This window comes from Somniosus microcephalus, unplaced genomic scaffold (genome assembly GCF_052327205.1).
Source record: "Somniosus microcephalus isolate GS21.2 unplaced genomic scaffold, FLI_Smic_1.0 unresolved_chr8, whole genome shotgun sequence".
Lineage (NCBI taxonomy): Eukaryota > Metazoa > Chordata > Chondrichthyes > Squaliformes > Somniosidae > Somniosus > Somniosus microcephalus.
Window position 1 is genome coordinate 3317150 of NW_028225186.1, and position 8380 is coordinate 3325529.

Genomic DNA, 8380 nt, shown 5'->3' on the forward strand with positions numbered 1-8380 from the left:
AACACTATGCCAACGAGGAATTGATGCAGGAGGTTTTTATACAGTTCCTCACCGTTTAAAATTATTTAGGTTCAATTTTTCGCTGTTGATCTTTTCCAAGGAGCACGTCAAGGTGCTGCCCAAAGTTTTAAAATTGCGGATGTTAAAATTCCTCCCCGTCGGGGAATTTCACCCCGGTCTCCCACGTGACAGGTGGGGATACTCACAACGATACTAACGAGGAAGTGAGCAATGTAATGTCTGTCAGAGGAAGAATCGAGCCTGTTACATAGGAACAGGATGCCATTCAGCCCCGAGAAAGCTGTTGCACAGGAACAGGAGCAGAACATTCATACCCTTGATCCAGTTGCAGATAAACAGCTAATATATTATTTATGCTCAAGTGATGTGTTTGCTATGAAATGAATTGTTTAAAATGTTAACCTGCATTGGCCGGGAATCGAACCCGGGTCACCCACGTGGAAGGCGAGAATTCTACCCCTGAACCACCAATGCACGCCGAGTTAACAAATTCCATTTTCTGGTAGCTACAATTTATTTTTGGCTTTTGTTAATACAAGCGGGAACACTGCTTCAACATAAAAAGCTAAATGCAGCAGATACTGCATCTGGAATTGTTGACTTAATGCTGGAAACACTTCGAAGGTCCTGGAAGATCTGTGGACAGAGAATTACAGGGTTAACCTCTCAGGTGCATGAGCTCACGGCAGAGCTAACATTTTGCACTTTTCTAGGTGCCGTGGGAGTTTCCTTCCAACGTTGTTTAGCTGCTCAAAAATTACATAATTAAGAAACTAACCTTCCCCAAAAGAATAAATAGGAGCAGGATTGGGCCATTCGGCCCCTCGAGCCCCGCCATTTAATAATTTCGTGGCTGATGAGATCTTCGACACAACGCAACTTTTCCGCTCGCTCCCCATAACCCTTGACTCCCCGACATACAGAACTCGTTTGACGTCTTACAGTGTGGCCCGAGGGACAAGCGACTTCAGTTATGTTGATGGTGTGGACAAGCTGGAATTGCTTTCCTCTGGAGGCTAAGAGGAAATTTAATAAAGGCTTGCAAAATTACAATGGCTTTTGATAGAGGATATAAAGACAACCGCTTTCCAATGGCAGGAGGGATGGTAACCAGAGGTAGAATTGTCTTATGCAGCGAATGTTAAGGCCTCATGAATATCAGGATAATTTATCACGGCCCAGGTACTCTGTCATTCGAGTCTTGCACACGTAGCTAATGTGGCATTCTTCACACTGGCAATGAGTTGACTGATAGCCGTGCTGTGATCAGCTAACTTTGTTCGGGAGATGCAGTCGGCAAAATAATACATGGAAGGTGGATAATAACCGTGACTGTTCTGACACTGTGAGGTACACATAAATGTGGGCATTTAAGGTGTCTTGTTCCCAATGTCATTTCCTGCTGACTTTGAAACAGCAGGCATTTTACAGAAGGCAAGGAAGTGAATGTTGCACCTCGGTACCGAATGTTGCGCTGCTGACTGTTGAGGGAACAGCAGCGTGGAAAGTTGAAAGGTTGATGAGGTGCAAGCATTGTTTCGCGCGGGTGCTTTGATTGCTGGCATTTCAAACAGCCAGAAAAAGCACTGGTTCCCTGACCGGGAATCGAACCCGGGCCGCAGCGGTGAAAGCGCCGAACCCTAACCACTAGACCACCAGGGAAGCTGCGGAAAGCATCCTGCCAGCAAGCAGAACAATGCAGTCTTTCCTCCTTGCTGCTTTGAAATTCAGGTCACTATCGCGCGAGGCAAACTTTTCGTACAAGATGTCATTTTTTAGGCGAGATCACAAACGACATGTTCAAGAAACCACAGCATCAATTGCGGGTAGGCGTCCACCTGAAATCTATTTGCTTCTGTGCTTTTCTCAGTGATACACAGTCAGAGAAAAGTCGTCGGGATATTGAATAATCAGCACCAAAATATCAAGGACAACACAGAGGAAATAGTAATGCACTGCTTGAGACAAAGACTCAAACACATACACGAACACAGATGTGTGCTCACTTTGTGTGGGTATGTCTCAGATATCCATATGATTCATGGAAGCTTGCAGTACAGTATGAGGCCATTCGGCCAATCGTGCCAGTGCTGTCCCCTTGAAAGATCAGACGTGCTTTCTCCTGCTGTTATCTGCATTTCCCTGTCCTCTCTCGTTCCGCAGTGCCCCGCACAAAAGACAAACAGAAGGAGAACACTATGCTAGCGAGGAATTGATGCAGGAGCTTTTTATACAGTTCCTCACCGTTTAAATTTATTTTAGGTTCAATTTTTCGCTGTTGATCTTTTCCAAGGAGCACGTTAAGGTGCTGCCCAAAGGTTTAAAATTGGGGATGTTAAAATTCCTCCCCGTCGGGGAATTTCACCCCGGTCTCCCGCGTGACAGGTGGGGATACTCACAACTATACTAACGAGGAAGTGAGCAATGTAATGTCTGTCAGAGTAAGAATCGAGCCTGTTATACAGGAACATGATGCCATTCAGTCCCGAGAAACCCGCCATTTAATAAGTTCGTGGCTGATGAGATCTTCGACACAACGCAACTTTTCCGCCCGCTCCCCATAACCCTTGACTCCCCGACATACAGAACTCGTTTGACGTCTTACAGTGTGGCCCGAGGGACAAGCGACTTCAGTTATGTTGATGGTGTGGACAAGCTGGAATTGCTTTCCTCTGGAGGCTAAGAGGAAATGTAATAAAGGCTTGCAAAATTACAATGGCTTTTGATAGAGGAAATAAAGACAACCGCTTTCCAATGGCAGGAGGGATGGTAACCAGAGGTAGAATTGTCTTATGCAGCGAATGTTAAGGCCTCATGAATATCAGGATAAGTTATCACGGCCCAGGTACTCTGTCATTCCAGTCTTGCACACGTAGCTAATGTGGCATTCTTCACACTGGCAATGAGTTGACTGATAGCCGTGCTGTGATCAGCTAACTTTGTTAGGGAGATGCAGTCGGCAAAATAATACATGGAAGGCGGATAATAACCGTGACTGTTCTGACACTGTGAGGTACACATAAATGTGTGCATTTAAGGTGTCTTGTTCCCAATGTCATTTACTGCTGACTTTGAAACAGCAGGCATTTTACAGAAGGCAAGGAAGTGAATGTTGCACCTCGGTACCGAATGTTGCGCTGCTGACTGTTGAGGCAACAGCAGCGTGGAAAGTTGAAAGGTTGATGAGGTGCAAGCATTGTTTCGCGCGGGTGCTTTGATTGCTGGCATTTCAAACAGCCAGAAAAAGCACTGGTTCCCTGACCGGGAATCGAACCTGGGCCGCGGAGGTGAAAGCGCCGAATCCTAACCACTAGACCACCAAGGAAGCTGCGGAAAGCATCCTGCCAGCAAGCAGAACAATGCAGTCTTTCCTCCTTGCTGCTTTGAAATTCAGGTCACTATCGCGCCAGGCAAACTTTTCGTACAAGATGTCATTTTTTAGGCGAGATCACAAACGACATGTTCAAGAAACCACAGCATCAATTGCGGGTAGGCGTCCACCTGAAATCTATTTGCTTCTGTGCTTTTCTCAGTGATACACAGTCAGAGAAAAGTCGTCGGGATATTGAATAATCAGCACCAACATATCAAGGACAACACAGAGGAAATAGTAATGCACTGATTGAGACAAAGACTCAAACACATACACGAACACAGATGTGTGCTCACTTTGTGTGGGTATGTCTCAGATATCCATATGATTCATGGAAGCTTGCAGTACAGTATGAGGCCATTCGGCCAATCGTGCCAGTGCTGTCCCCTTGAAAGATCAGACGTGCTTTCTCCTGCTGTTATCTGCATTTCCCTGTCCTCTCTCGTTCCGCAGTGCCCCGCACAAAAGACAAACAGAAGGAGAACACTATGCTAACGAGGAATTGATGCAGGAGCTTTTTATACAGTTCCTCACCGTTTAAAATTGTTTTAGGTTCAATCTTTCGCTGTTGATCTTTTCCAAGGAGCGCTTTAAGGTGCTGCCAAAACGTTTAAAATTGGGGATGTTAAAATTCCTTCACGTCGGGGAATTTCACCCTGGTCTCCCGCGTGACAGGCGGGGATACTCACAACGAGACGAACGAGGAAGTGAGCAATGCAATGTCTGTCAGAGTAAGAATCGAGCCTGTTACACAGGAACAGGATGCCATTACAGCCCCTCAAAGCTGTTGCACAGGAACAGGAGCAGAACATTCATACCCTTGATCCGCTTGCACAGGTACAGCTAATAAATTATTTATGCTCATGTGATGTGTTTGCTATGAAATGAATTGCTAAAAAAATTAGCCTTCATTGGCCGGGAATCGAACCCGGGTCTCCCGCGTGGCAGGCGAGAATTCTACCCCTGAACCATCAATGCACGCCGACTTAATCGATTCTATTTTCTGGTCCCTACAATTTATTTTTGACTTTTGTTAATACAAGCGGGGACACTGCGTTAACATAAAAAGCAATATGCAGCAGATACTGCATCTGGAATTGTTGATTAAATGCTGGAAACACTTCGAAGGTCCTGGAAGATCTGTGGACAGAGAAACACAGGGTTAACCTCTCAGGTGCATGAGCTCTCGGTAGAGCTAAGATTTTGCACTTTTCTACGTCCCGTGGGAGTTTCCTTCCAACGTTGTTTAGCTGCTCAAAAATTACATAATTAAGAAACTAACCTTCCCCAAAAGAAAAAATAGGAGCAGGATTGGGCCATTCGGCCCCTCGAGCCCGCCACTTAAAAAGTTCGTGGCTGATGAGATCTTCGACACAACGCAACTTTGCCGCCCGTTCCCCATAACCTTTGACTCCCCTGTAGCTGAAATATATGTCTATCAGACATACAGAACCCGTTTGACGTCTTACAGTGTGGCCCGAGGGATAGTGTGGAGAAGCTGGGATTGCTTTCCTCTGGAGGCTAAGAGGAAATTTAATAGAGGCTTGCAAAATTACAATGGGTTTTGATAGAGGAAATAAAGACAAACGCTTTCCAATGGCAGGAGGGATGGTAACCAGAGGTAGAATTGTCTTATGCAGCGAATGTTAAGGCCTCATGAATATCAGGATAAGTTATCACGGCCCAGTTACTCTGTCATTCGAGTCTTGCACACGTTGCTAATGTGGCATTTTTCACACTGGCAATGAGTTGACTGATAGCCGTGCTGTGATCAGCTAAGTTTGTTAGGGAGATGCAGTCGGCAAAATAATACATGGAAGACGGATAATAACCGTGACTGTTCTGACACTGTGAGGCAAGGAAGCGAATGCTGCACCTCGGTACCGAATGATGCGCTGCTGAATGTTGAGGCAACAGCAGCGGTGTGGAAAAATGAAAGGTTGATGAGGTGCAAGCATTGTTTCGCGCGGGTGCTTTGATTGCTGGCATTTCAAATAGCCAGAAAACGCACTGGTTCCCTGACCGGGAATCGAACACGGGCCGCGGCGGTGAAAGCGCCGAATCCTATCCACTAGACCACCAGGGAAGCTGTGAGAAGCGGCCTGTCAGCAAGCAGAACAAGGCAGTCTTTCCTCCTTGCTGCTTTGAAATTCAGGTCACTTTCACGCCAGGCAAACTTTTCGTACAAGATGACATTTTTTAGGCGAGATCACAAAGGACATGTTCAGGAAACCACAGCATCAAGTGCGTGTAGGCGTCCACCTGAAATCTATTTGCTTCTGTGCTTTTCTCAGAGATACACAGTCAGAGAAAAGCCGTCGGGATATTGAATAATCAGCACCAAAATATCAAGGACAATACAGAGGAAACAGTAATGCACTGCTTGAGACAAAGACTCAAACATATGCACGAACACAGATGTGTGCTCACTTTGTGTGAGTATGTCTCAGATATCCATATGATTCATGGAGGCGTGCAGTACAGTGTGAGGCCATTCGGCCAATCGTGCCAGTGCTGTCCACTTGAAAGATCAGACGTGCTTTCTCCCGCTGTTATCTGCATTTCCCTGTCCTCTCTCGTTCCGCAGTGCCCCGCACAAAAGACAAACAGAAGGAGAACACTATGCTAACGAGGAATTGATGCAGGAGGTTTTTATGCAGTTCCTCACCGTTTAAAATTGTTTTAGGTTCAATCTTTCGCTGTTGATCTTTTCCAAGGAGCGCTTTAAGGTGCTGCCAAAACGTTTAAAATTGGGGATGTTAAAATTCCTTCCCGTCGGGGAATTTCACCCCGGTCTCCCGCGTGACAGGCGGGGATACTCACAACGAGACCGTGAGCAATGCAATGCAATGTCTGTCAGAGTAAGAATCGAGCCTGTTACACAGGAACAGGATGCCATTCAGCCCCTCAAAGCTGTTGCACAGGAACAGGAGCAGAACATTCATACCCTTGATCCACTTGCACAGGTACAGCTAATAAATTATTTATGCTCATGTGATGTGTTTGCAATGAAATGAATTGTTAAAGAAATTAGCCTGCATTGGCCGGGAATCGAACCCGGGTCTCCCGCGTGGCAGGCGAGAATTCTACCCCTGAACCACCAATGCACGCCGACTTAATCGATTTTATTTTCTGGTAGCTACAATTTATTTTTGACTTTTGTTAATACAAGCGGGGACACTGCGTTAACATAAAAAGCAATATGCAGCAGATACTGCATCTGGAATTGTTGATTAAATGCTGGAAACACTTCGAAGGTCCTGGAAGATCTGTGGACAGAGAAACACAGGGTTAACCTCTCAGGTGCATGAGCTCTCGGTAGAGCTAAGATTTTGCACTTTTCTACGTCCCGTGGGAGTTTCCTTCCAACGTTGTTTAGCTGCTCAAAAATTACATAATTAAGAAACTAACCTTCCCCAAAAGAAAAAATAGGAGCAGGATTGGGCCATTCGGCCCCTCGAGCCCGCCATTTAAAAAGTTCGTGGCTGATGAGATCTTCGACACAACGCAACTTTGCCGCCCGTTCCCCATAACCTTTGACTCCCCTGTAGCTGAAATATATGTCTATCAGACATACAGAACCCGTTTGACGTCTTACAGTGTGGCCCGAGGGATAGTGTGGAGAAGCTGGGATTGCTTTCCTCTGGAGGCTAAGAGGAAATTTAATAGAGGCTTGCAAAATTACAATGGGTTTTGATAGAGGAAATAAAGGCAAACGCTTTCCAATGGCAGGAGGGATGGTAACCAGAGGTAGAATTGTCTTATGCAGCGAATGTTAAGGCCTCATGAATATCAGGATAAGTTATCACGGCCCAGTTACTCTGTCATTCGAGTCTTGCACACGTTGCTAATGTGGCATTTTTCACACTGGCAATGAGTTGACTGATAGCCGTGCTGTGATCAGCTAAGTTTGTTAGGGAGATGCAGTCGGCAAAATAATACATGGAAGACGGATAATAACCGTGACTGTTCTGACACTGTGAGGCAAGGAAGCGAATGCTGCACCTCGGTACCGAATGATGCGCTGCTGACTGTTGAGGCTAACAGCAGCGGTGTGGAAAATTGAAAGGTTGATGAGGTGCAAGCATTGTTTCGCGCGGGTGCTTTGATTGCTGGCATTTCAAACAGCCAGAAAACGCACTGGTTCTCTGACCGGGAATGGAACCCGAGCCGCGGCGGTGAAAGCGCCGAATCCTATCCACTAGACCACCAGGGAAGCTGCGAGAAGCGGCCTGCCAGCAAGCAGAACAAGGCAGTCTTTCCTCCTTGCTGCTTTGAAATTCAGGTCACTTTCACGCCAGGCAAACTTTTCGTACAAGATGACATTTTTTAGGCGAGATCACAAAGGACATGTTCAGGAAACCACAGCATCAAGTGCGTGTAGGCGTCCACCTGAAATCTATTTGCTACTGTGCTTTTCTCAGAGATACACAGTCAGAGAAAAGCCGTCGGGATATTGAATAATCAGTACCAAAATATCAAGGACAATACAGAGGAAACAGTAATGCACTGCTTGAAACAAAGACTCAAACATATGCACGAACACAGATGTGTGCTCACTTTGTGTGAGTATGTCTCAGATATCCATATGATTCATGGAGGCGTGCAGTACAGTGTGAGGCCATTCGGCCAATCGTGCCAGTGCTGTCCACTTGAAAGATCAGACGTGCTTTCTCCCGCTGTTATCTGCATTTCCCTGTCCTCTCTCGTTCCGCAGTGCCCCGCACAAAAGACAAACAGAAGGAGAACACTATGCTAACGAGGAATTGATGCAGGAGGTTTTTATGCAGTTCCTCACCGTTTAAAATTGTTTTAGGTTCAATCTTTCGCTGTTGATCTTTTCCAAGGAGCGCTTTAAGTTGCTGCCAAAACGTTCAAAATTGGGGATGTTAAAATTCCTTCCCGTCGGGGAATTTCACCCCGGTCTTCCGCGTGACAGGCGGGGATACTCACAACGAGACTAACGAGGAAGTGAGCAATGCAATG

At 46.1% G+C, this 8380-nt stretch overlaps 2 non-coding genes across 2 annotated transcripts; both read right to left on the minus strand.

The window, feature by feature from the left end:
• Positions 1 to 424: 424 nt before the first annotated feature.
• On the minus strand, positions 425 to 495 carry trnag-ucc (transfer RNA glycine (anticodon UCC)). Its single transcript has one exon. It is a non-coding gene; the product is annotated as a tRNA-Gly (tRNA).
• A 5935-nt stretch (positions 496 to 6430) lies between these two features.
• On the minus strand, positions 6431 to 6501 carry trnag-gcc (transfer RNA glycine (anticodon GCC)). The gene has a single exon. It is a non-coding gene; the product is annotated as a tRNA-Gly (tRNA).
• Positions 6502 to 8380: the final 1879 nt, after the last annotated feature.